This window comes from Sapajus apella, unplaced genomic scaffold (genome assembly GCF_009761245.1).
Source record: "Sapajus apella isolate SASKATOON/1434 unplaced genomic scaffold, GSC_monkey_1.0 scaffold109, whole genome shotgun sequence".
In the NCBI taxonomy this organism is placed as follows: domain Eukaryota; kingdom Metazoa; phylum Chordata; class Mammalia; order Primates; family Cebidae; genus Sapajus; species Sapajus apella.
Genome location: NW_022437049.1, coordinates 3,265,556 through 3,293,072, shown reverse-complemented (window position 1 = coordinate 3,293,072; position 27,517 = coordinate 3,265,556). Strand labels below are relative to the sequence as shown.

The 27,517-nt window shown below is 42.9% G+C and overlaps 1 long non-coding RNA gene across 1 annotated transcript in view; it reads left to right on the top strand.

The window, feature by feature from the left end:
* Positions 1 to 27,317, top strand: part of LOC116537352 — a 45,385-nt gene extending 18,068 nt beyond the window's left edge. Inside the window, exon 2 of the long non-coding RNA XR_004263085.1 lies at positions 27,207 to 27,317. This is a non-coding gene — a long non-coding RNA (uncharacterized LOC116537352). The remainder of the gene's footprint in view (positions 1 to 27,206) is intronic.
* Positions 27,318 to 27,517: the final 200 nt, after the last annotated feature.

Sequence of the window (27,517 nt, the reverse complement as noted above, 5' to 3'; positions counted from 1 at the left end):
ACCCAATGTCAGGCTATAAAGTTTTATTAACCTGCCGGGCTGCCCTGTAACAATCAGAGGAGGCAACTCTCAGCTTACAAAACCAGCGGTTTATATGGGGTGAGTGGAGGGTGGGGCCATAAGGGGTCTTAGGACTGAGGTAATCTATCCGCTGATAAGAGGCACAGAGATCATTTGTTAACTCGTAACAGACCTACAGTATATCATCCTGTGACTTTTGTGGTGGCAGTCTCTTAAAAAAAAAAGGCAGAAACCAGGATTTTTTACAGATATGTATCAAACAGGAATTTACAAATATGGATAACCAACATATGTTTTCCCTGTCCTCCCTGGAGCTGCTCGGATGGCTGTAATTAGGCTTTGCTTAATTGCCACACATCTGGCAGCCTTGGTGTGGTGCCTAGGTAGGGGTTCAGGAATGCAGCTGCAGAGCAATCAGAGGGGGATGGGGTCAGCCTGTGCAGAGGGGGGTTTCTGAGAGTGCACAGCTAGTCCCTAACAAGGTCTACTTGGTTTATAGTATAGTTTCAGTTCTCCATTTTCTACTGATCTTAGTTCTAGTTGTTCTGTTGTAACTGAGAGAGTGCAAAATCACCACTGAGACAAAGACTAGGCCAAATTACAGGGTCTTTATTGCTGGCGGCCACAGAGGACTCATGTCTCTCTAACCCGTGGCCCCGAAAGGAGGGTTTCAAGACCATTTACGCCCAGAAACCACCTCCTGGGCAGGGGTGAGGGCAAGGGGCTTTGAATGTTCCAAGGGCCAGGGGACTTTGGAATTCCAAGGGCCAGGGGACTTTGCACATTCCAATTGTTACTTAAGTGGTTCACAGAAGTCAAGATAAGTGTTAGTTTACACGTTGTCTGGGTAGGGTGGAAAATTACAGACCTTAGTTACTTATTACAAATCTTAGTTTTTCCTAAAATGGCGCAGGAGCCAAAATGGCATTGGTTTGGACTGCTTGCCTGTCACATTAGGGTTACAGAGAGCAGTTTCAACAGAAAGCTGAGGTATGGTTGAGGTATGCAGTCTATGGAGCAATTACCATGTCGCATTCCCCCCCTTGTTTTATTTACAGGAATTAAATCATTGATTCCTCCGGCAGGTTAGTATTGTTTGTTTGTTCTAAGGGCCCATATTGAGAAGTTAATATCATTAATTTTACAGAGTCTACCCTAGATTTCATAAACCCGAATAGTTGGTTTAGGAGGCAGGGGCCGAACATGAGTCCCAGTAGGAGTAGGGCCAGAGGTCCCACCAGGCCCGTGAGGAGGGAAGTGAGCCAAGAGGACCAGGAGAACATTTTTTGATACTAACTTTCTGAAGCCTCTCGAAGTTGTTTTCTGGTTTTGAGATTTTGTCTGACTAGGGAGAGGCTCTCTCGGATGATACCTGACCTATTAGCATAGAAGCAATGTTGTACATTAAGGGCGGCATATAACTCTTCTTGTTTTAAGAATAACAAATCCAGTCCTCGCCTGTTTTGGAGGACCATTTCAGCCGAAGACTAAACCTGATCAGTGAATTGGGAAATGGAGTTTTCCAAGTGGCTTAAATCAGTATCTATGTGCTGAGAGAGAGTTTTAAAATTTTGGTCCCCAGTTATAAGAGCTGATATTCCAACTGCAGTGGAGCCAGCAATACCTAATCCAACCAGTAGAGGGATGACGATAGGGACTCGCTTCCATCAGGCAGTAATAATATCTGAGGGGGCCAGGAGGTTAAGTCCCTGTTGGCCATCATAAATGTCAACAATGGGGAGGGATGTGTACTAGGGTGCAGAGTATGGGAGCAGAACAATTGAATTGGTATGCGGAAATGCAGTTGGTGAGGCCAAACGTGCAGTCTAACCAAGTGGCATCTGGGGCCTGATAGTAAAGGTTTGTACCATTAAAGGTTACATCGTGGGAGACATTACAATAGTGTCCATAGGGAGAACCTACAAGGGTGTAATTTGGGGAGTGGTAGCAGTGCCCAGACTCCCAGGGTTAAATGGAGTGTGGATTGGGAGCACGAAGAAATGGACAGGTTGGCAGGTAATTGGGAAGCCAACCCTGTATAAAACGGTGGTTGAGGGTTTAGACAGAGCCAACAGTTTTTCCCTAAATCTGGGTTAGATTCGTTGAGGAGGTGGTGAGCCGAGGACAGCAAGGTTAGCAGGGTTGTGTCCTCTTTGAGCAGAGTTGGAGTTGTGGGGAAAGGTCGTTGAGGGGGAATATTGTTTGTCTGGATGAGGGGGCTTTGTATCTTTAGGGGGGCTTCTTGTTGTTGTATGACCTGGGCAATGGGTCCTACAGGGTGGTTGGGTTGGGGTGGGGTTATATGCTAGATGGTAAAGATGTTTCCCATGTCCCACCCACTCATATATACCCTGAGACCCCAGGTCTGCCCTGTGTTCCATTTATTATCGGGGGTCTTTACAGTTACCTGAAGTGGGTTGCAAGACCCAGCGGAACATAGGGATGGAGGAGACACTTGCTGAAGAGAAATGAAAGAGTCTATGTTTTGGTTGTATCCTGATATGGTGGAGATAGTCTCACAACCCCAATAGGGGCAAAAGAACTCATTTAAATCTCCACAGTTCCATCTTTTTTGTGGGGTGGATCCTGGGCACAGATATAATCCCATGGTCTGGAGTTGTTGCTCTGCCCCTGAGCTGCCACACCCAGCTGTACTTCCAATTGTTCTGAAATTAAGGTTTGGGCCCAGGAGGGCACAGAGGTCTAGGGAGAAGATAATGGGGTTCTTTGGAATGTACTCAAGAGTGAAGTTGACTAGAGTGGTTCCTTGTCAAAACATATCCTCCAGTAGAACCCTCGGTGAGGACTCATTGATAGTAGGTGGGTTCTAGGGGGGTTTGCTATAAGGATTTATAGCACGGATTAGGGTGGCGAGGGTGGTAACTTCAAAGAGCACACAAGTCTTAGCTTTAGTGAGTCGGGGGATGAGTGGTTGATGCTCCATTGTTTTTCCAGAGCGGCAGTCTTGACGTGGGTGTGATGAATCTAGGCCATTAGTCTGTCCACCTTGAGTGCAGCGGGAGTGGTCAGGATAACCATGTAGGGTCCCTTCCAAGAGGGTGCGAGGCTGGAGGTGGTGAATCTTTTAACAAGGACAGAGTCTCCAGGCTGGAAAGGATGTGTCGGCTGGTCTGTGAGGTCCAATGGGGTGGGACAGGTGTCCTTAATGAGCTGGCGTACCCGGGATTGAACAGACTGGAACGCCTGTAAGGACTTAAGGAGTGTATAGTTATGAACTTCAGCATGCACAGCATCCATGGGTCTGGAGAGTAAGGGAGGAGGGCCTGCCAAACGTGATTTCAAAAGGAGAGAAACCTTTCTGATAGCGTGTGCATTGGACGTGGAGGAGGACAAAAGGAAGCAGGCTGACCCAGTTTTCACCAGTCTCTAGGATAGATTTTGTCAGGTTTTTTTTTAGGGTCCAGTTCATTTGTTCAACTTGTCCTGAACTCTGGGGATGATAGGCACAGAGTAATTTCCAGGATATACGCAGGGCCTTGGCTAGGCCCTGAGCAATTTGTGCAGTAAAGGCGGGCCCATTGTCCGACCCCAGCATTAGAGGGAGGCCAAAGCAAGGAACAAGGTCCTGTAATAGTTTTTTTGTGACCACCAAAGCAGTCTCAGACTTAGTGGGGAAGGCCTCAACCCCTCCAGAGAATGTATCTATAAACACAAGGAGGTATTTATAGCCATTTACCGGGGGTTTTATTTCAGTGAAATCTACTTCCCAGTGCTTCCCAGGGCTAGTCCCTCTGAGTCTCACTCCTACCTGGCTAGACCTGTTCCCTCCTGGATTTACTCAGGCACATATATCACACAGAGTAGTGATTTCCTTGATAAGTTCGTATAAATGGGGAAGGTAGTACTTGGCTTTTAGCAGTTCAGTTAGTTTGGTCTGTCCTAAGTGAGTGGCCGTGTGTGTGTGCCCTTAACTAGGGCCAGTCCTAGAGCCTCGGGGACCACAATCCTTCGGTCTGGCAGTATCCACCATCCTGTGGAGCCCTGTGTGGCACCTTGTTCCTTTGCAAAGTCCTTCTCACCTGAGGAGTACGTGGGAGTAGGGGGCAGATCTGGGGTGGGCAGGGTTACAAGGAGGGTCAGTGGTTTCACTGGCCCCATGGTTGCCTGCCTGGCTTGTAAGTCAGCAGCCCTGTTTCCCCTGGTGAATCTGGTGAATCTCCCTTTTGGTGTCCCTTGTAGTGGACTAGTGCCACAGTCTTGGGCTTTCATATAGCCGCCAGCAGAGCTAGAATTTCCTCCTTATTTTTAATAGCTTTTCCTTCTGAGGTAAGTAGTCCTCTTTCTTTATATATCACTCCACATACATGAGCTGTAGTGAAAGCATAATGGCTGTTGGTATAAATAGTGACAGTCTTTCCCTCTGCCCAGTTTAAGGGTTTTATCAGGGCTATAAGTTCAGACTTTTGGGCTGAAGTCCCATTAGGAAGGGCCTGGGCCCAGATGACCCACTCTAGGGTGACCACAGCTGCCCCCGCATACCTGACTCCATTGACCATAAAACTGCTGCCATCCATATATAGTACCTCTTCCGGGTTTCATAAGGGGACGTCGGTGAGGTCCAGTCGAGTGGTTTGGATGACATCTGTTATTTGTTGACAGTCATGTATGGGTTCTCCTGGCTTACTATTAGGCAGCAGTGTGACCAGATTCAGGACTGTAGTCTTCAGGAACTTGATGTGGGGCTGGTCCAAGAGTAGAACTTGATACTGCACTGTGCGGGCATTAGACATCCACCTTCTTGGAGCCCCGTGGAGTAGTGATTCTACTGCATGGGGTGTCACTAGGTTTAATTCCTGCCCCAGAGTCAGTTTGTCCACCTCCTTTACCAACAGGGCTGTTGCTGCCATGGACTGTAGGCAGGCTGGCCACCCAGAGGCTACAGGATCAAGTCTCTTTGATAGGTAGGTGACTGGCCTGGATGATGGTCCTAATGTCTGGGTGAGCACCCGCTTCGCGATTCCTTGTTTTTCAGGTACAAACACTGGAAGGGTTTAGAAATATCTGGCAAGGCCAGGGCTGGGGCAGAGGTCAGGGCAGTTTTAAGTTTATCAAAAGCCTGTTGTTCTACTGCTGTCCAAATTAGGGGTTGATTCCCTCCTGTGCAGGCATACGGAAGCCTGGCTATTTTGGCAAAACCTAAAATCCATAGCCTGCAGTATCCTACCACCCCAAGGAACTCCTGAACTTGGTGTTTTGTGGTAGGGGTGGATATCTGTAGTACCGCTTGGACTCGGCTGGGCACCAGCGCCTGGTTGCCCTTTTCTATGATATAGCTCTGGTAAGTAACCTTTTGTTGACAGGGTTGGGCCTTTTGGGCTGAAACTTGATATCCCAGAGTTTGTAGGGTCAACAGTAACAACTGGGTGGCTTCCCTGCAGGCCTCTTGGGTTCTTGAGGCCAGAAGTAAGTTATCTACACATTGGAGTAGAGTACACTCAGGAAACTTGCCCCGGAATGTGGCAAGATCCTGGCTAAGCGCCTTACCAAATAGGGTAGGAGAGTTCTTGAATCCCTGAGGCAGCTGGGTCTGTGTGAGTTGTCCCAAGACCCCAGCATCCAGGTCCGTCCACTCAAAAGCAAATATGGATCTGCTGATTGAGATGCAAAAGAATGCATCCTTGAGGCCTAGGACAGTATAGTAATGGTGGTTCAGGTTCAGGAGGCTTAGGAGGGTATATGGATTTGGGACCATGGGGTGCACAGTTTCCACTTTTTTATTTACTTCCTTTAAGTCCTGTACTGGCCAGTAATCCTTTGTGCCAGGTTTTAGAACAGGGAGCAGAGGGGTGTTCCAGGGTGACTTACAGGTGGTGAGAATTCCTGCTTCCAGGAGTCTTGTTATGTGCGGAGTGATTCTCCACCTGGCATCCTGACTCATCGGGTATTGCCTTACCTGGACTGGAGCTGCTGTTGCTAGAAGTTGGACCACAACTGGGGTATGGTGTTCTGCCAGACATGGGGGATTGATCTCAGCCCACTCTCCGGGTACACTCTCCTGGAATTGGTGGAGGAGGTCTGACGTTGATGCCTGATTTGTTTCTGGTGATAAAGCTTTCTGCAAGAGATACTTGTCTGACAGAGCACAAGTGATGAGGATTTGCTGACCTACTTTTGATATGGAGGGCAAAGGGGGAATAGAGAAGCAGGCCTGATTTTTGCAAAAGGAGATGGTTGCTTGAAGTTTGTGAAGTAAGTCCCACCCTAATAGCAGGTAAGGGCATTCTGGAAGAACTAAGAAGGAATGGGTAACGGTGCCGTTTCCTAAGTCAATGACTCAATTTGTGGTCCATGAGCTTGTCATGGTCTTTCTTGTGGCCCCCTGGATGACTGTTTTCCTACTGGATAGTGGTCCCAGAGGCTGAGTAAGGACTGAGTGCGCCACCCTGCTGTCAACTGAAAAACTGATAGGTTTGCCCCCAATCTTTAAAGTAACCCTGAGCTCCTGGGGGCTTAACAAATAAGAGCCCTGGCCCCATCAATCTTGACCTTTTAAATTAAGGATAGCCCTTGGTGGTTTTTCTCGAGTGGCTACTCGTCTTTTTCTCTCAGGGCACTTATTTTTCCAATGTCCCTCTTGTTTACAGTATGCACATTGATTTCTTCCTAACGGGCTGGGGACCCCGGGGGCCCTTTTGTAAGGCACCCTGCCCTCATGGAATGACTTGTGTTTCCTGAAGGGGTGCTATTACTGCCTTAGTAACTTTTTTGTCTTGTATGGCTCCAGGAGTATCCCTGTTATCAAAAACCTTCTGGGCAATTTCCAGCAATTGGGTCAAATTCATTCCCTGGAATCCATCTAGTTTTGTAACTTTTTCCTGATATCTGGGGCTGACTGGGAGACAAAGGCCAAGTTAATGGTCCGTTGATTTTCTGGGGCCTCAGGGTCCATAGGAGTATAGGTACGGTACGCCTCTTGTAGACATTCCAGGAAAGCAGCTGGTGACTCCTGTGGACCCTGAGTCACTGTTCCTACCTTGGAGAGGTTGGTGGGCCTCCTAGCCGCCCCCTTAACCCTTGCTAAAAGATACCGGTGAAAAGTGTTCAGAGCCTGGTGACCCCCCGAGGTGTTGGGGTCCCACTGGGGTCGGGTAGAGGGAAAAATATCTTCGACTCAGTCCCAGTTTCCCTCCAAGGTGCCCCCACATTTGTCCTAACATGGCTTTTAGGGCCTCTTGTCTAATTCTTCCCCTTTCTTCTGTGGTAAACAGGACCAGAAGTAGTTGCTGGCAGTCATCCCAGGTGGGATGTTGAGCCTGGAGAACAGACTCTAGGAGTCCTGTCAGGGCCTGGGGCTTCTTAGAAAACAGGGGTTGCTGAGACTTCCAGTTATATAAATCACTCGAGGAGAAGGGTATGTGGACAAAGAATGGGCAACCCTGATTGTCTTCTGCTGTTGGGGGTGCATTAGAGAAGAAGGACAGCAGGGGGACCCCACTATGGGTGTGTGGGGGGATAGGGGCTGGCCACTGGTGCTGTCCGGGGTGGGGGGGTGCTGAGGCCCTGGTTCAGAGAGCCTTGAGTAGAGTGGAGGTAATTCCTGATCCTCTGCTGGGGAGGGAAGTATGGCTGGCACCGAAGGGGCTCCTTTAGGGCCTGCCAGCATAACTTGTAGCCCAGCTTGTTTTATGCAGCGTTTAAGCCATGAAGGGGGCTGTTGAACTAGGCCTAACAACTGATCAATGTAAGGAAATTAGTCTGGATGGCCTGGGGAGCCTGTCACTATGTCCCACACAGCCTGGGTGACCTTGGGGTTGTATGTTCTGGTGTCTGGCCACCCCACCCCTAAAGACAGCCACTTGAGTTTATATAAGGTGTGAAGCTTGCCAGGAGTTAGTTTTACTCCATATTGGCTGGAGAACTGGTCTTGAAATTTGCCATCATGCACTGGAGGCGGGTACAGGGCTGGGAACTGGACGATCCCATCTGGTTTCTCTCCTTAACCTACCAGTTGTTACCCAGACCTTTTTGCTTTTATAGTACTTCCAGTTCTGGAAAGACTTGTACTCATGCCTTGCCCTTTCCAGCACTGGTTTTAAGTATGCCTCTCCAGCAAGATCTTGTAAGGAGGGGGCATCAAGCTTGATAGGCCTATCCCTGGTGTGAGGCAAGGAGATGGGTGGAAGTGACCAGGGGTGTGGGTCGATGTCAACGCGTGGGACCACAGCAGTGAATGGTAAGCTTTTAGGAGATAAAAAACTGCTTTGGTAGCATCTTCCCTTAGATGTGCCCTGGAGTCCAAGGGCTTAGGGAAGGTTGGAAAGCAACAAAACAAATGAACAAATGGGCTAGCAAATCAACCGGGTGTGAATTTTGAATTCACCATGGCTCATAGAGATCACAAAACCTTTTCTAGTCAGTATCAACTGGTTGGTGGCAGTCAGCCTCCCAACACTGGGGGTGATGCCAAAAGTCGGAGATCATGTGAGGATAGGAGCAGGACCCATAACAATACTTAACCACATTCTGACAGAATATACAGTGGTCTCTCTTTTTTCACTCTAGACAGACAAAGAGTCTTTGCTTGTCTTCCCTAGAATCTGACTCCTAAGATTCTAGAAAAAGCTACAACTGAGTTGCCAGGGGCAGAATCGCCTCCTGGATGTTTAAAGGAGAAAAGGAGGGGCCTAATGGTCAAAGAGGAAGAGGAAGGAGAATAAAGTTATTTCTAGGGGCATAAAATCAGTGAAAGTCCCCTGCAACCAATGGTCATTTAACCAATTGAGAGCATCGTCAGTCCTTAGTAAGGCAGGCCTAAACCACTGCAAATCAGTCAATAAGCACTTCAGAAAACTAGAGAATCTACAATAAAGACAGGACCACATGAGAGGTAGACAGACACAGGGTGAGTGTCCCCCATGGGAGACCAATCCGTGCCTGCCCAGCCAAATCCCCAAAGGGATATTTCAGAGCATCTTGGCTAAGGTGTACCTGTATAAACCCCGGGCCTGGTCACCGCAGTGGTGAATCACTGTTATGCCCTATGACGTCTCTGTGGAACTGCGGGTGAAGGCCCACACAGGTCCCGTAGCCCGCCAGCTGTGGGACCACACATGCACACACTCTCTCTCTCACTCACACTGAGGTTATGGAAGACAACTGAAAACTGAATCACCCGAACCTCCAGTGACGTCTCACAGTAGGCTTGCCTTGACAGGGCATTTACGAATGCATCCAGTCCCTTAAGCTAGACTCCTGACAGACCGGTCCCCCGATTCCAAGACCTGGCTTACCTCCAGAGGTCCCATGACCTGAGGAATTTCAGGTGAATGTCGGCTGAGTGGTCGTCTGGAACTCTGGGGCCCTGGAACGTCTTGGGGGCGCCTCCCCTACAGATCCCCCAGGCGGGAGCGGCCGCTCGGGCGAGGCTCTAAGGGCTTTTGTCTGAGTGATGATGTGAAAGATGAAAGAAATGGAATATCTCGCTGGGACCTCCAAATGTTGTACCCGAGCGAGCGTGAAATCACCACTGAGACAAAGACTAGGCCAAATTACAGGGTCTTTATTGCAGGTGGCCACAGAGGACTCACATCTCTCTAACCCGTGGCCCTGAATGGAGGGTTTCAAGACCTTTTATGCCCATAAACCAACTCCTGGGCAGGGGTGAGGGTGAGGGGCTTTGGACATTCCAAGGGCCAGAGGATTTTGGACATTCTGAGGGCCAGAGGACTTTGGACATTCGGATTGTTACTTAAGTGGTTCACGTAAGTCAAGATAAGCGTTAGTTTACACATTGTCTGTGTAGGGTGGAAAATTACAGACCTTAGTTACTTATTACAAGTCTTAGTTTTTTTTTTTTTAATGGTGCAGGAACCAAAATGGCATTGGTTTGGACTGTTTGCCTGTCACATTAGGGTTACAGAGAGCAGTTTCAATGGAAAGCAAAGGTATGGTCGAGGTATGCAGTTTATAGGGCAATTACCATGTCACAGTTCTAATCATTACAAAAGGTGGGGTATTGAAGTCTCCAACTACTATTCTAGAACTGTCTACTTCTCCCTTCAATTCTGTCAATTTTTTGGCTTCATATATTTTGGGGTTCTGTTGTTTGGTGCACATCTTAGTCCCTTTTATGTTGTTATAAAAGAATACCTGAGACTGGGTAATTAATAAATAAAAGAGTTTTATTTAGCTCATAGTTCTGCAGGCTGAGGAGCTCAGTGGCATGACCCTGGCTCTGACAAGGGCTTCTGTGCTGAGTCACAACATGACAAAGAAGGGCAAAGGGGAAGCAGATGTGTGAAGAAAGAGAAACCTGGGGGACATCCTGGCTTTGTAACAACCACACTTGTAGAAACTAATCAACTGTTGGCTGCTTTACAAGCCCCAGCCCCTTCCAGGTTTCCCTAAGAACACTCTTCCAGGTTATTGCCATTGGCACAAAAGGCCAGACCACTGAAAAGCAAACTGCCCAATAAAATAAATGGGAAAAGCGCTACATGGCTTGCCTCCTCTGCTACAAGCTTGGCCACTAGAAATAGGACTGCCCTGAGAGCCAAAGGGCCCCCAGGACAAAATGTCAACACCTTATGGCCTTAAGCTGAAGGGCCTCTCTGCTCCAGCTGTAAACAGCTCACCTTAACTGGTGGCTTGCAGAGGTGGAAGGAATTCGTTCCACACTGCATAGGTCTGGGGTGCTAAGGTTTTCCGTGACACGAGATAAATAAGGATGGCAGGAATGCTGGCCCCACACCAAGCAGTGGCTGGAAGGCTCACAAGCCCTCCCATAAAGCTGAATCTTTTCCTCTGCATTCCTTTATTTTCTTTTTCTCTTTTTCCATTCAATGCAGGGGCTCAGACTTATAAGGGAAAAACAGGCTGGGCGTGGTGGCTCATCCCTGTAATCCTAGCATTTTGGGAGACTGAAGTAGGTGGACTGCTTGAGCCCAGGAGTTTGAGACCGGCCGGAGCAACATAGTGAAACCCATCTCTATGTTAAAAAAAAAAAAAAAGAAAAAAGTGAAAAACAGTTTCTAACATGCTATCTTCTAATTTTGTTGTTCCATTTAAAACAGCTGATTACATATTATCGATTTTTGTGCACATTTTAAACTGATAGCCAAATTACAAGAAAAATTCAGAGCTCAAATGGTTAACCCAAGCTATAGACTTAAGTAGAATCTTCTAAAGCTCTCTGTCTTCCTCTTTTTCTCTTCCTGCTTTAAATCTGCTGTTATTAAGCAGCTGGTAGTGAGATAAGACTCATTATTTATGGTCAAACTATAATGTAAACATTAAAAACTCATTTTACATTAAAAAAAAAGGTAAAAGAAGTTTTGTTAAACCAAACAAATGTTTTAACCTTCCTTAAAGTTAATAAAGATAAATCTAATACCTCGTTTAGACCTTATTCTTAAAGCTGACTCTTTTTGTTCAATTCTATTAAAATTAATGGCAAAAGCCACAATTACTTTTGCACCAACCTAATACTACAGAATCTCAGTAATTATTTACCTGCCTCTCTCGAGCAGCTTCCCTCTCTTAACACTGATGCTTTTATAAGAGAGGTAGTATATGATTAATGTTTGTGGGGGAACTCCCAAGACTACTACCCAGATGAAATTTTTTTATATTTGTCCTAGTAATATCATTTACCCCCACATCACATCAGTGTGCTGAGGTACTAGGTGTTTGGTTAGCTGTTTTTCTTATACTCTTTACAGCCCTTCTCTCCTGTCTCTCTGAGTTTACTATATATTACCGTTTTCTTTAAATGTGGCTCTGTTCTTATTCTATCATAGCTAACTATTGCCTCCATGGCTGCACCCAGGCACCCACTCTACCCAGTAATATTTCAGGCTGCTAATGTAACACACAGCACTAACTGCTGGATATGCCCATGCAGACAGGCCCTCAAGGATAACATTATACTCCTAGCAGTCCCGCTATCTATAGAAGAAATGATTAACACACAAGCCTGGTACTATGGATTCAACTACACCATTTACATGCATACCAAAAATACAGGTTTAGGAGGAGAACCTAGGCCAATCAGTCCCTCCTGGCAATCATCCACTGTGACAGAGCAGATTGGAAAGGCACCAGAGAGGGCCTGTAAGGCTCATCTCTGCATCAGAAAATCCAAGGGATCCGGCCCTTTTCTAGGCACTTTAACACAAGCTCATGGCAATTTCATGCTCAATTGTAATTAAACAAATTGGGAACAGGAGTCATATAATTAGACTCTGATGAGTTCAGTGTGCATCCCTCCAGTTTTTCCTGTGATGGGGAAAGAAAAGTTAATGCCAGCAAAATTTATAATGATTCCTTTATGCCTATAAACAGTTCAGCAACTGGGATGGAATATATGGGAATAGGGATTGGGACTGGACAACTTCTCAACTTCACTATTATGTCTACAGCTTTTTCTTGATTTTTCCCTTATCTCATTAATATTTAAAAATCTTATCTGTCAGGTCCCACATTCACGTAACACAGTAAGTCAAAATTTTACCCCCTGTATTAGTCCATTCTTGCATTACTATAAAAACTACCTGAGATTAGGTAATTTATAAAGAAATGAGATTTAAATGACTCACAGTTCTGTGGGCTGTACAGGAAGCATGTCTGGGGATGCCTCAGGAAACTTACAATCATAGCAGAATGCGATGGGGAATCAGGCATGCCTTACATGCCTGATAGGAGGAAGAGAGAGAAGGGGGAAGTGTCACACACTTTTAAACAACTAAAGCTCGTGAGAACTCACTCAGTATCACAAGAACAGCAAAGGGGATGTCTACCTCCATGATTCAGTCATCTCCCACCAGGCCCTTCCTCCACCACTGGGGATTACAATTTGCCATATTTGGGTAGGGATACAGAGCCATACCATATCACATCCCCTTATGCACGGATGGCTACTTTTTGGGTCACCACCCATCCATATTTGATCCTTGGGGACCATGGGATCCCTCTATTTATGCAAATTATACTGGAACCAAAACTAACCACATCTATGCCTGGTTACAAGGTCCCTCCTCAGGAGTTTCATTAAAAGCAACTGGGTTCTTCTTTTTATGCAAAATGCTTTTTATCCAAAATGCTTCTAAACTTACCTATTAAATGGAGAGGTACTTGCACTATAGTTGCAGCAATACCTGGGGTTCAAATATATAACTATTCAGACTTTGTAATCTCTGGCCAAGTTCCAAATTTAGGATCCTTTATAATATGGGTCCTCCAAAGGCCATCAGAAGAAAGGAAACAGAAGTGTAACTTAATCAACATCCTATCACTTGGCATGCTCACCACTGACAATCCCACCATAGAGATGAATGGTCTAGGACATTCTGTAGCCCATGCAATATTTTGGTTTGCAGGTATACTCGTACTTAAGTGCTGTATTCATTATCTCACCATTCTAGTACAGCAGTTTTGGGAAGCTACAGCCACAGTCACAGCCATTGAGGCCCAACAACAGGCCCTAAATTCATTGGCAAGGGTTGTCTTGCAGAACAAACCCACTTTGAATGTGCTTACTACTGAGGCAGGGGGCACCTCTATACAATTAAATGAAACTTGTTGCTTTTATGTAGATACCTCAGGTCAGGTAGAAGAAAGTTTAAAAAAGATCAAAAAGAACATCAAGATTTTAGAGGGCCTTCAAAAAGGAGTTCTTCAAAAATTCTTTTTTGGCACAACTATTTCAAAGCTTCTCCAGCTGGGTTTGGCCATGGGTTGACCCACTTCTCCCATCTATAATACTACTCATGTTAGTTTGTTTATTTGTACCATATATTGTTAATACATGTCTTCTAGGATACAACAATTTCACACCAAAATGTTACTGTAGCAAGGGTATCAGCCACTAAGAGAACTCCATGACTCTCCTTTGGATGCAGCAGGACAAAATTTAGGCTGCAAATGCTGTTCCCCCTTGGTCCCACAGCCACCCTGCCCAATTTAACTCTTACCTTAGGGATTTAGGCCCATGTAACCTCCTGACAACAATCCTAGGTAAGGCCAACTTGACACCTCTGGTCGGCAGGAAGCAGTTGAAAGATGAGACCCTCAATCACATGCCAAAGATTTGTTATTGTTGCTCTGTCGGGGGTTGGGACAGGGCAAATATGGAGTCATTTCTAATATTTCCTAATTAGAGAAAAGGAGTCAGGCTGGTAGGACCAAGGGAAAGCAAAAAGAGAAAGCAGGTAAGTTATAAGTCTGCCTTTCTTCCTGGTCCAGGGCATCATAGCCCTCATGCACAAATAACTCACAATTATCCTGTGCCCAGCTGTCACCAGACCCTCAGCTGATAGAAAAATGCAAATTAGCTCGATGCAACCTTGCCGTTATCAGTACTGCACAAAGCCCCCTTCAGCGCACAGCACCAGCACCACCCTATAAAATTCCTAGCATTTTATCTCCTTACATTCAACTTCTCTCCTGCTGATCTGCTTGTTGCACTCTTGCAACATATTTTTATGCTTTCTCTAATAAGTCTGCTTTTCTTTACCTACAACTGTCTTAGTAAATTCTTACACCCACACCACTAGCCCATATAGTTGCTAATCACCTGCAACAACTGGTTCATGCATTAAATTATTATTAATGCAGTGGATAATGAAGTACTGCATTGTCTGTAATGGTAGCTTTGGGAAGAAAAAAGAGCAATACTCAAGAAAGAATAATCTTTTCAACAAATATGCTGCAACAACTAGATATCTATATGCAAAAGAATCAAGTTGGACCCCTACCTCATACCATATACAAAACTCAAAAGTGAACATCAACCTAAATGTAAGAAATAAAATTATAAAGACTTGTAGAAGAAAATATATACATTTTTCTGACTTGGATCAGGCAATGGTTTCTTAGATATGCCACCAAATACATAAGTGACAAAATAATACATAGAAAAACTGAAGTTTAACAAAATTTAAAACGTTTGCGTTTCAAAGGACAACATCAATAAAGAAAAAAGAAAATGTAGAACATAAAAGAAAATATTTTCAAACTAGGTATATATATTTTCTTACATATACTATATATATTTTTCTCATATATATGTATGTGTATATATATATGGAACTTTATCCAGTAAAAATAAAGAGTTCTTAAAATTCAACAATAGACAACTCAGCTTTTTTAAGGCAAAAGATTTGAATAGATATCTCTGTAAAGAAAAGATAAACGTAGTTGGTAAGCACATGAAAAGTTGCTCAACATCATTAGTTGTCAGGAAAAATGCAAATAAAAACCACAATGAGATATTACTTTATTCCCACTAGGATGGCTATAATCTTAAAAACTGACAAATGTTGGTGAAGATGTGGAGAAGTGGAAACCCTCATCTATTGCTGGTAGATTGGAAAGTGGTGCAGTCACTTTGGAAAACACTTTGGCAGTTCCTCAAAAGGTTAAACATAGAGTTAGCATATGACTCAACAATTCTACCCCACAGGATATATACACCTAAGAGAAATGAAAATATATGTTTATATAACAATATTTACATGAATGTTCATGGCATTATTCATAACAGCCAAAAAGTGAAACAACCCAAATGTCCACCAACTCATGTTTGGATCATTTAAATGTTGCACATCCATACAACAGAATATTACTTAGAAAAAAGAAGGAATGAAGTAATGTAGTAATCAAAACTACATGGTATTGGCATAAGGACAGACATATGGATTAGCAGAATAGAATTGAGAATCCAGAAATAATCTTTACATTTATGATTTTCAACAAGGATGTCAATACAACAAAATGGGTAAGGCTAGATACATGCCATTACATGGGTGAATCTTGGAAACAATATGCTAAGAAGCAAGTCACAATAGACTTTGTGAAATCTCCACAAAGGGTAACTCTGTGCAACAGGCAGTGATCAATGGTTGCCCAGAGCCAAGGAGGAGGGCACTTGGAGTAAATGGAGAGTGACTGCAAATTTATATAATGTTGCTGCATAAGATGACTAAAATATTCTAAAACTGATTGTAGTGATGGTTACACAACTCTATGAACATACTATAATCACTGAATTGTTTTACTTTAAGTGGGCGAATTTTGTCATGTGAATTATATTTCAACATAGTTGTTTTATAAAACCCTAAAGGTAATGCCAAAAGCTCATCCTTTCTAATTATTATACTACATTTTTAAAATTATTTGTGCTCTTGATGTTATTTTGTCAGTTGTGTCTATGGTGGAGGTGTTCTATAATACTGTACTACTGTGCATCTCTTCCAATTCCACTCTTTCAGTTACATCAGGTTGGGAGCTTTTGCCAAGGTGGGTGTAATTAACCAAGGGAGAACATGAAATTCTACAAATCGGGGCTTCTTTTATTTCCATGGTACCATCTGTGGCCTGTTAGGACCCGGGCTGACAGCAGGACTTGAGTGGCGGGGGAGCAAGCAAAGCTTCATCTGTATTTACAGCCACTCCCCATCACCCACATTACTGAGCTCCACCACCTGTTGGATCAGCGGTGGCATTAGATTCTCATAGGAGCATGAAGCCTATTGTGAACTGCACAAGTGAAGGATCTAGGTTGCAGGCTGCTTATGAGAATCTAATGCCTGATGATCTGTCACTGTCTCCCATTACCCCCAGACGGGACTGTCTAGTTGCAGGAAAACAAGCTCAGGGTTACTACTGACTCTACATCATGGTGGGTTGTATAATTATTTCATTATATTATATATTAAAATATAATAACAATAGAAGAAAAGTGCACAATAGTTATAACAAACCTGAATCATCCCTAAACCATCCTCTCCCACCTCCCCGAGTCTGTGGAGAAATTGTCTTCCACAAAACTGGTCCCTGGTGCCAAAAAGTTGAGGACTACTGCTCTAGGGAATTCTGATGTGTTTTGGCCACATCTCAACTCTAACTCAGGTTATGTAGCTCTACCACACTTCTGTGCCACCTTGCCACTCCAGCCCTGCTCTACTGAGTTGAGCCAGAGTTGAGAGTTACATATGAAACTAGAATGCTGAATCTCTCACTAACTTCCAATGTTGATTTGCATTGTATAATGAGATTTTGACCTTCTACATGATAGATTCAAAATGCAATCCACCTAAACTAAATAGTATCAAGTTAGAAAAAGATTCTCACTCCTTCATCTTCAGCAGGTTCCTCAGCCTTCCACTGAAGGATAAAATAAAGGCCATTAGGAGCTAACCTCTTGAGACGTCCAGAGACATACCTGGAAGTACCTATTCCTCCAAGTGTCCTACCATGAGGGACTCATTCTCCTCTGGAAGGCAAATCAATCCCCTTTGGATGATCACCAGTCTGATTTTTATACAGGAATTTGTCCCCTTAGATTCTCCTCTGTCCTTACTGAATCCACTTCTTCATCAAGGGGATATTTCCCCGCTTTCAGTCAATATATTCCCACTCTGTGATCAGTCAAGTCAGCCAAATACTACATAACATGTACTCCAAGATCTCTACGCATGGAGGGTGCTCCTAGAAGTCCACCGAGGAAATAATGGAAAAAATATTATTTTTCTTTTCTTAATCCACATAATATTCCTGATTATTTAATATAATACATTTATTTAATTTCTCTTTTGCTTTATCAGACAAACTTGTTCTAACATATTTTTTGAAGCTATTTGATTTTGATTTTCCTGCTTAATTTTTTTCAGTACAGATTTTAACTGGTGTTTTCCCATCCAAGTTCTAACCAGGCCCAATCCTCCTTAGCTTCTGAGGTTAGATGAGACTGCACATTCAGGTTGGTATGCCCTAGAAAACCTGGCATTTTCAGTTTCACACTTCTGCATCTGCTGTTACTGTGCCTTCTCAGCATATCATATCACCAGTGTTTATCCATCTTGTACTACTTCCAATTGACGTATGATTTGACCTGTTATCTCTTTCATATCTTTAGCCTTTTTTTCTGAATTAATGTGATAAAGGTATGTAACCTCCAGGAAGGCCTCCAATGCAGATTGGTTTTTTATAGTATCAGCAAGATCTTCTCGAAGTTGTCACACTATTAATTCCTCTTTCTGCTTTACCAACTTCATACTATTTTTTTCTTTCAAGTGATGCCATTCTTTGAATAACTAGTTGTTTCTCTCTACCAGCACGTTTGGTTTTCACTCTGAGCTTGCTTTGTTGTGCATACTTACACAATTTATCTTTTATATTAGTCATTGTGTTTTTGTAATCTTCTTGTGCATATTACCACATTATTTGAAAACAACATATTTGGGCTGGACTCAGGGCATTTTGGGAGGCTGAGGCGGGTGGATCACGAGGTCAGGAGTTCAAGACCAGCCTGGCCAAGATGGTGAAACACTGTCTCTACTAAAAATACAAAGATTAAATGGGTGTGGTCGTGGGTGCCTGTAATCACAGCTACTTAGGAGGCTGAGGCAGATAATTGCTTGAACCTGGGAGGCAGAGGTTGCGGTGAGCCGAGATGGCGCTACTGCGCTCCAGCTTGGGTAACAGAGTAAGACTCCATCTCAAAAAAACAAAACATATTTTTACTTTGTAGTTTGAGTGATCATTTCTTTAAGGTTTCTTATCATATTCATTTTGTGTGTTCATGTTGTTACATTTATTCACTTTCCTTCTTTTGACATCCTTTCGTAGGAAGTCTAACCAATATCTTTTACAGAGGGCAACTTTAGTGTGATAAAGCTCATTGTGTAGCTTACTACTTTGACATATAGTTTTCAAAATTATTGAGAAAGAACATTATGGTTATATTTTAGTTTGGACAAATGGAAATTTTGGAACCTTATGATTCAATGTCTTATTCTGTTTATGTTGCTATTAAGGAATACCTGAAGCTCCGTACTTTATATAGGAAGGATGTTTATAAGGCTCACAGTTCTGCATCCTGTACAAAAAGCATGGCACCAGTATCTGCTTCTGCCAAGGAACTCAGGCTGCTTTCACTCATGGTGGAAGAGGAAGGGGAGCCGGTGTGTGCAGATCACATGGTGGGAAAGGAATTGAGAGAGAGAGGAGGAGGTACCAGGTTCTTCTCTACAGCCAGTTAGTGTGTGAACTAAAAGTGAGAACTCGCTCCTGCGAGAAAGGCACCAAGCCATTCATGAGGGATCTGTCACCAGGCCCCATCTCCAAAATTGGGGATCAAATTTCAACATGAGATTTGGCAGAGCCAAACAATTTATAACATATCCCAGCCATAGCATTCAACTTCTCTTTGCTTTGTTTTTCATTTATTAATTTGAGTTCAATGTTGCCTTCTCAGGTATTACTACATAAAGCAGTCCATTATACTGAATATTGTTTTGGCTAATATTTCTTTACCCAGTTTAATCTTTTGAATATCAAAATTCTTTTCCTTAAAAATGTTAATATCCTCAATATATTTCCTCTGATCTTGATTTATAATTTTTAATTTTTTCACCTGCCCCTACTGAGATCCCATGATCGTGATTCTTTTATTTTGTCCAGTTCCATGGCAATTTCATGCTGTAATATGTCCTTTTTGTGCAATAGATACTTTTCCTTCTCCTTGCTTTCAGAAATCTCAGAATTATTAATGTTTTAAGTGGATAACTTCAATTTCTTTCTGTTTGCAAAGTGATGGCTGAAAATTTCATTCTGGTAGTTTTAAAACATGGCCCCAAACTCTTTGAATTTCTTCCCTTCAAGAGGATGGTCTGTTTCTCTTCACTTTGAATCTTGATGAGTTTCTGTTTTGACCACTGAGTATGGTAGAAGTGATGTTATGTGACTTCCAGGGCTAGTTCATAAGAGGCTATGCAACTTTTGACTTGCTCGCACATACGCATATGGTAGCCCTGAGCCACCATGTAAAACTATGACTACTCTAAGGCCACCATGCTGTGACATAGTCCAATCTACACTGAGAGGCCATGTGTAATTCTTGTCGTTGACAGCATACACTTTACTGTGTCATTATAGCACAGGGACCAGACATAAGTGAAGAAGCAACTAGGTGATTCAGGCCTAAGCCATAAGAGTCATGCCCAGCAATTTGTCTTCTCAGATGAAACTTCAGATTTCAAGTGATTTTAGCACTGTTGTCAAAAATCAATTGACCCTAGATGTATGGGTTTATTTCTGGACTCTCAATTTTATTCCATTAATCTATATGTCTAACCCGGTGTCATTACCACACTATTTTGACACATATAGAAATTTTTTTGTTTGTTTTTTGTTTTTGTTTTTTTTGAGACAAAGTCTCATTCTATTGCCCAGGCTGGAGTACAGTGGCACGATCTTGGCTCACTGCAACATCCACCTCCTGGGTTCAAGTGATTCTCCTGCCTCAGCCTCCTGAGTAGCTAGGATTATAGGCACCCACCACTGTGCCCAGCTAGTTTTATGTATTTTTAGTAGAGACAGGGTTTCACCATGTTGGCCAGGCTGGTCTCGAACTCCTGACCTGAGGTCATCTGCCTGCCTCAGTCTCCCAAAGTGCTGGGATTACAGGCATGAGCCACTGTGCCTGGCCTGCTAGTGCTCTTTTTCTGAGTACTTTTTTACTCTGCCTTCATGAAAATATCTTTCACATTACTAAAACCAATGCTGTACTCAGGTTTGTATATAAAAGCATTTTCTAATTAATTAATTGAAACATTTATCAAGTGTTGTTACATCCAATTTATTTAATCTTGAGGGAAATTAATTTCTTCAAAGGAATTGTGATGTCTAATGTTTGCATAAAGTCTCTCATTATAGAATCTATTCTTGTTACATAATCAGACCCAGGTGAAGAGAAAGAAGGCAATTACCTCAGAAACTCTGCAGGAAACTTATTAAATGGGCTCATATCAAAAATGAGGCAGAGAATTTAGCTTGTCTTCTAAAAATTGCAATGTACAACACAATTTTAATATTGAAACTAGAACAGCAAAATGAGCAAACTTTTGAAGAAATAAAGCCACCTGTGGGAACAGATATTTTACAAAGGTGCAGCAAAAACTGCCTTAAATGAACAAGCAAATGTTGTTGGTACATGTTCTTCTAGAATAATGACATGCAGCTAAGTGTGAAAAGTGAGAAAAACACCTGCAGCAAAAAAATTTGTGTTTCTCTAGTGTTCCTTCCATTCAGGTAATGTAGGGGGAGGAGAGGTGGCTTGCTATGATTAGTTGACTCTATTTTTGCCTAACTGCTTAACACAGTATCTCTGTGTGGTGTCCTTGCTTGAGTGCACTGTGTGGTTTCCTCCTGCCAATTGCTGAAAGCATTTGTAAGGTTCCAGTAACCTAGCCCTTAATGTACTAAAAGTAATGACCAATTACTTATTGAGCTCCAGTTAATGAGTCTACTAATTGTGAACTAAGTGCCTATATTCCTTGTCTCTAAGCCTCACATCAATCTTATAAGAGAGAGATTCATCCCATATTACAGATGGGGAAACTGAGGCTCAGAAATGTTGAATTATCAGATCAAGGTTCCACATCTGGTAAATGGTGAAATCAGAATTTGAACAGAAGAGTCAGTTTCCCTGGCTCCAGTCCTTGTGTTTCATCTGTGATGTCATGATGCTGCCTCCCAGCTGCACTCCCAGACATCTCCTCTTTTCACAGACTTTTAATGACTCTCAAATAGTCATGCTTCATTTGAATATTTTTTGTTCTTTCTAGATCTTTAATAATTCTGACTTTGAAAAAATATTAGGTAAATACACAGCTGCACCATCTGGACCATCTGGAAAAAAATGTCATGCTCTGAGAAATTTTAATGTAAGATTCCTAACACAGAAACACAATTTAATTGACATAATGAATTTCAAGAATAAAAAGATATTTGTGCCAGTTTCAAGGCAAGAAAGAGAAAATGACATGCACATTAGAAAAATCAGTCTAGTCAAAAATTTCTTCTCAGCAATATTTCCATTCAATATTTTACTTGAAAGACTTCAAACTTGCAGAAAACTGGAACAGTGCTGCTACATACAACACCAAGATTTACCAACTAATATTTTCCTCATTTGTTTATCTCTATCTATACATGGATTAATACCTTTTGGATTTTTGTATTTTTATTTTCTTTGAAAATTTCGTTCCAAACCATTTGAAGTTAGGATGCAGATATCACAACACTTCACACTTTTGTTGAAATGTTTCTATTTATGGGAAGATGAAATGTCAACCCAAACAATGAACAAAAGATACCTTAAATTCTGACCACCTATAATGTAAGCTGGATGCTAGAGAGGCTCAGAGGTAATTGGAAATTAGAGCATTGGCCTCTTATTTAAACAATATAGATGAATCAATGTAGGAGCTTTACAGTAGGAAATTTCTCCAATATTTAGTAATCAGAGATTTATAATACTTGAAAGCATGAGTTAATCCATTCGAAGAAAAATGAGTATATATGTACATGTGTGTGTGTATATATGTATATATATATATATAATTCAGAATTCTAGCAAAATGTGTAGATAGTATTTAGGGAAAGCAACAAACAATAGTAGGTTCCCTAGAGTTTGCAACACCAGGGAGCTATTACTACATCTAGCCTGAAAGGCAAAGTTTAAGGAAACCTATTTAGAACAGCCATATGTGAGAGGGCCCTCTGAGAGGAGCTGCAAAATTTGCTAGAGCACTTGGTAACCCATAGAGAATTGACGGGGAAAGATCTGGGATGCTAACCGCCCTCCCTCATTCACCTCCCAGTCTCTAGGTCTCCTGCTGATCCTCCCCAGTGACTGGACCAGCTGTAAGCCAAAAGTCAAGGGCTACTCATGAAACATTCCACAAAGGTCAGCCCTCTGAGGCAGGCAGTACAGTGGCAAAAGGTAAACATGCACACTTGTTGGACAAAAATGAAAGACAAAATTGTTAGACAAAATTATCTGCATACACTTTCTACCTACTATTCCTGTTTGGTTATTTTTACAACACAGACATAGTGACACAAACAAAAACAATTATAATTGAGTACAATATATAGGTTACATAATTATATTTATACTATAAAACTTTCTATTATAAGATAAAACTTCATATATTTGTAATACAAATCTGCTTATAGACTTTGCTATTTTGAGTAGTGCTGCAGTAAATGTGAGTGCAGGTGTCTTTTCGATAGAATGATTTCTTTTCCTTTGAGTAGATGCCCAGTAGTGGGACTGCTGAATCAAATCGTTAGTTCTATTTTTAGTTTTTGGAGAAGTGTCCAATGTGTGTTAAGTCAATACACAAAGACACCAAGAATTGCAGCAGAGAAAGAGGTTTAATCACAAGGCAGCCAAACAAGGAGACTAGAGGAAACCTCAAATCCAGCTCCTCAAGGAGTTTAGGATCTAGGGATTTTAAGGGGTTTGGATGGTTAGTGGGCCAAGATATAGGGATCATTGATTGGTTGAAGAATGAAGGGTGAAGTCATTGGATGTGGAGATGAAGAAACTGCAGCCTTGCCTTAAGTCAGTTCTCCTGTGGAGGTCTTCAGACTGGTGAGCATCAGCTGTCCTGCTAGAATTCAGGATCTGGCCAGGCATAGCGGCTAACGCTTGTAATTCCAGCACTTTGAGAGGTCAAGGAAAGAGGATCTCTTGAAGCTGGGAGTTCAAGACCAGCCTGGCCAACAGAACAAGACTCTATTCCTACAAAAATAAAAATAAAGTTAGCTGCATGTGGTGGTAAGCACCTGTAGTCCCAGCTACTTGGGAGGCTGAGATGGGAGGACCACTTAAGCCCAGGAGTTTAGAGTATGCAGTGAACTGTGATCATGCCACTGTACTCCATCCTGAGTGACAGAGCAACACCTTGTCTCTAAAAATAATAATAATAAAATTTTTGGCCAGGTGTGGTGGCTCATGTCTGTAATCCCAGCACTTTGGGAGGCTGAGGAGGGCAGATCATGAGGTCAGGAGATAGAGACCATCCTGGCCAACATGCTGAAACCCTGTCTCTACTAAAAATACAAAAATTAGCTGGGCATGGTGGCACACGCCTGTAATCCCAGCTACTCAGGATGCTGAGGCAGGATAATCACTTGAACCCGGGAGGCAGAGGTTGCAGCGAGACAAGATCACGCAACTGCAGTCCAGCCTGGGCAACAGAGCAAGACTCTGTCTCAAAAATAATAATAATAAAAATGTTTAAAATGAATTCAGAATCTCGCCGAGTGTGGTGGCTCACGCCTGTAATCTCAGCACTTTGGGAAGCCGAGGAGAGCGGATCACAAGGTCAAGAGTTTGAGATCAGCTTGGCCAATATGGTGAAACCCCATCTCTACTAAAAATATGCAGATTAGCCTGGGGTCATGACGGGTGCCTGTAGTCCCAACTACTCCGGAGGCTGAGGCAGGACGCTTGCTTGAACCTGGGAGGCAGAGGTTGCAGTGAGCCAAGATTGCACCACTGCACTCCAACCTGGGCCACAGAGCAAGACTCCATCTCAAAAAAAAAAAAAAAAAAAGAAAGAAAAAGAAGAATCTGAAAAACATCTTTAACGGAAAGTTTTAGACTTCTAACACTAAAGATGCTATCTATAGGAACGGTGAGGAAGTTCATGGTCTGTTCTGGCCTATGTGACTTTCGGTTAGTAAGCAATTACAGCGAAGTGGGCCAAAGTGTAGCCTGATCAATGCATGACTGCCCTTCAGCCCAGAACCTGGCATGTTATTATGAGGATGGTTTCAAGAAGATAGAATGAGAGAGGAAAAACTAAAATATAAGAAGAAAGCAACTGAGAGAATACAAAAGTGAGACTATTAAAAAGAATTTGGAAATGCTAATAAAACAGCCTTAAGAGTGGGTACACATCAGTTGTACCTTTATATGCTGGTAAAAATATATGTATCAGTATATGATACAATGTGCAGAAAGGAACTAACAAAGCAGGCCTGAGACTGCTAATCTTAGAAAGCTGTTTGCAAAGTTGGCCATTGGCTGACATCTGGGAACTTGGCTGGTAAACAGGTACCTACACTGAAATAAAACTTCCCTTTGGTTGGGCACACTGGCTCATGCTTGTAATCTTACCACCTTGGGAGGCTGAGGCAGGAGGATCGCTTGAGGTCAGAAGTTCGAATCTATTCTAGACAACATAGCAAAACTCTGTCTCTACAAAAATATTTTCTAAATTAGCTAGGTGTGGGCCAGGTGTGGTGGCTCACGCCAGTAATCCCAGCACTTTGGTAGGCCAAGGTGGGCGGATCACGAGGTCAGGAGTTCAACACCAGCCTAACCAACATGGTGAAACCCTGACTCTACTAAAAATACAAAATTAGCCGGGCATGGTGGCACACACACCTGAAATCCCAGCTATACAGGAGGCTGAGGCAGGAGAATTGCTTCAACCAGGGAGGCAGAGGTTGCAGTGAGCCGAGATTATCCCCCTGCACTCCAGCCTGGGCAACAGACTGAAACTCCATCTCAAAACACACACACACACACACACACACACACACACACACACACACACACCCCTGTAGTCCTAGCTACTATGAGGCTGAGGCAGGAGGATTGCTTGAGTCTGGGAATTTAAGGCTGCAGTGAGTTCTGATAAAACCCCTATGCTCCAGTCTGGGTGACAGAGCAAGACCCTGCCTCTAAAAAAATAAAACACTTTCCCTAAATGATAAAGGTGACTCACTGTGCCTACAGTGTGGACAGTATGGTTTATGCTGAACAACTGCTTTCCATCTGGGTATCTGGAATCATGGCACATGGTAGACAGAAAATGCCTATATGACCAGCTCCCAGTAAAAGCTTTGGGGACTAGTCTCTAGTGACACCACGATAAATAACATATCACACGTTGTCACACTTGTTGCTATAGGAAGTAAATAAGTCTTGTGCAACTCCACTGGGAAAGAACTCTTGGAAACTTGTGCCTGTGGTCCTTTGGACTTTGCCTCATGTGCCTTTTACATTTGCTCATTTTGCCTTGTATCTTTTCATTGCAGTAAATCTTAGCTATGATTATGACTGTATGCTAAGTCATGTGTGCCCTTCTGGTAAATCATAAAAACTGGAGCTGGTCTTAGGGAGCCCCAACACACACAGATATTGATTGTATCTGTGCTCTAGAGTTCTGTGTTTAACCTCAAGTTAGCATGAAAGAACCAAAGTGCGATTTTGTAGTTGAATTCTAGATAATAGCTTCAGTCTTACCGCTGGCAAAAAGTACCTTGAAAGTCTCTGTCCTAGAGGTCTTTGGTAGATCTGTGTTGCCCTCTCCTGCTCCTGTGGTTCCCACTTGTGCTCAGGTGTCATTCTTAGTTCCTTGCTCTGCATTGTCTGTTCCCACGCCTAGAATACTAAACCTGAGAGTTTAATTGCATTTTTAAATCTATGTCCTGACCCAGGTCCACTGTGACCCTCAGCTTTCAGAACCCTGGTCTTCACCATGCCCAGTCAATGCTATGGCCTCTATTAGCTTTTTCATCTAATTTCTCCCATCCTGAGGTTCCCTGAGTCTATGCCCTAACTTCAGTCCAAGGCTAACTTTATTACTACTGGCTACATAGCCTGGCAAAGGACTTAGGCTCCTAAATATCAACTGCTTAAACTGAAAATGGATAATATAACCTTTCTTCTGTTTTCCTGATAAGGCACTTGTGAGGGTCAAATAAGATTTTATATGTGTAAGTACTTAGCAACTATGGAGCACTACACAGTTATAAATTTCTCATATGATAATTATTATCATCATCTTCAAGTTATACTTACAAACAGAGTCACACAAATTTGACTTTTCTAAAAAGTTCTTACTAACCTTTCTCTGTGCCAACCACAAAAAAAATCAAGCACTGGCATTGTCATACAAGACTTTGGCAGCCATATAACCATCTTCCACAAGGTAAAGGTGAACGCTCTTGAAATGAATGGAAAATCAGAAATTCTCCACAGATGAAAAAGGCCCAAATAGAAATTTTATAATTGAAAAATAAAAAAACTTAATTAACATAAAACTGAGTGATATGGTTTGGCTGTGTTCCCACCCAAATCTCAACTTGAATTGTATCTCCCAGAATTCCCAAGTATTGTGGGAGGGACCCAGGGGAGGTAATTGAATCATGGGGGCTGGTCTTTCCCATGCTATTCCTGTGATACCAAGTAAGTCTCATGAGATCTGATGGGTTTATCAGGGGATTCCACTTTTGCTTTTTCTTCATTTTCTCTTGCTGCCACCATGTAAGAAGTGCCTTTCACCTCCTACCATGATTCTGAGCCCTTCCCAGTTATGTGGAACCGTAAGTCCAATTAAACCTCTTTTTCTTCCCAGTCTCAGGTATGCCTTTATCAGTAGCGTGAGTATGGACTAATACACTGAGTCACTGGATTAGCTCAATAGCAGAATAGAGATGACAGAGGAATAAGTTGGAGAAGTTAAAGATAGGTCAACAGAAATTATATGATCTGAAACACTGAGAAAAGAAGATTGAAAAGCAATTAAGCCAGGCACAGTGGCACGCCTGTAGTCCCAACTACTTGGAAGGTTGAGGTGGGAGGATCACTTGAGCCTAGAAAAATTCAGCACCAGCCTGGGCAATGTAGCAAGATCCTGTCTCTATCTTTGAAAGAAAATGAGAGAGA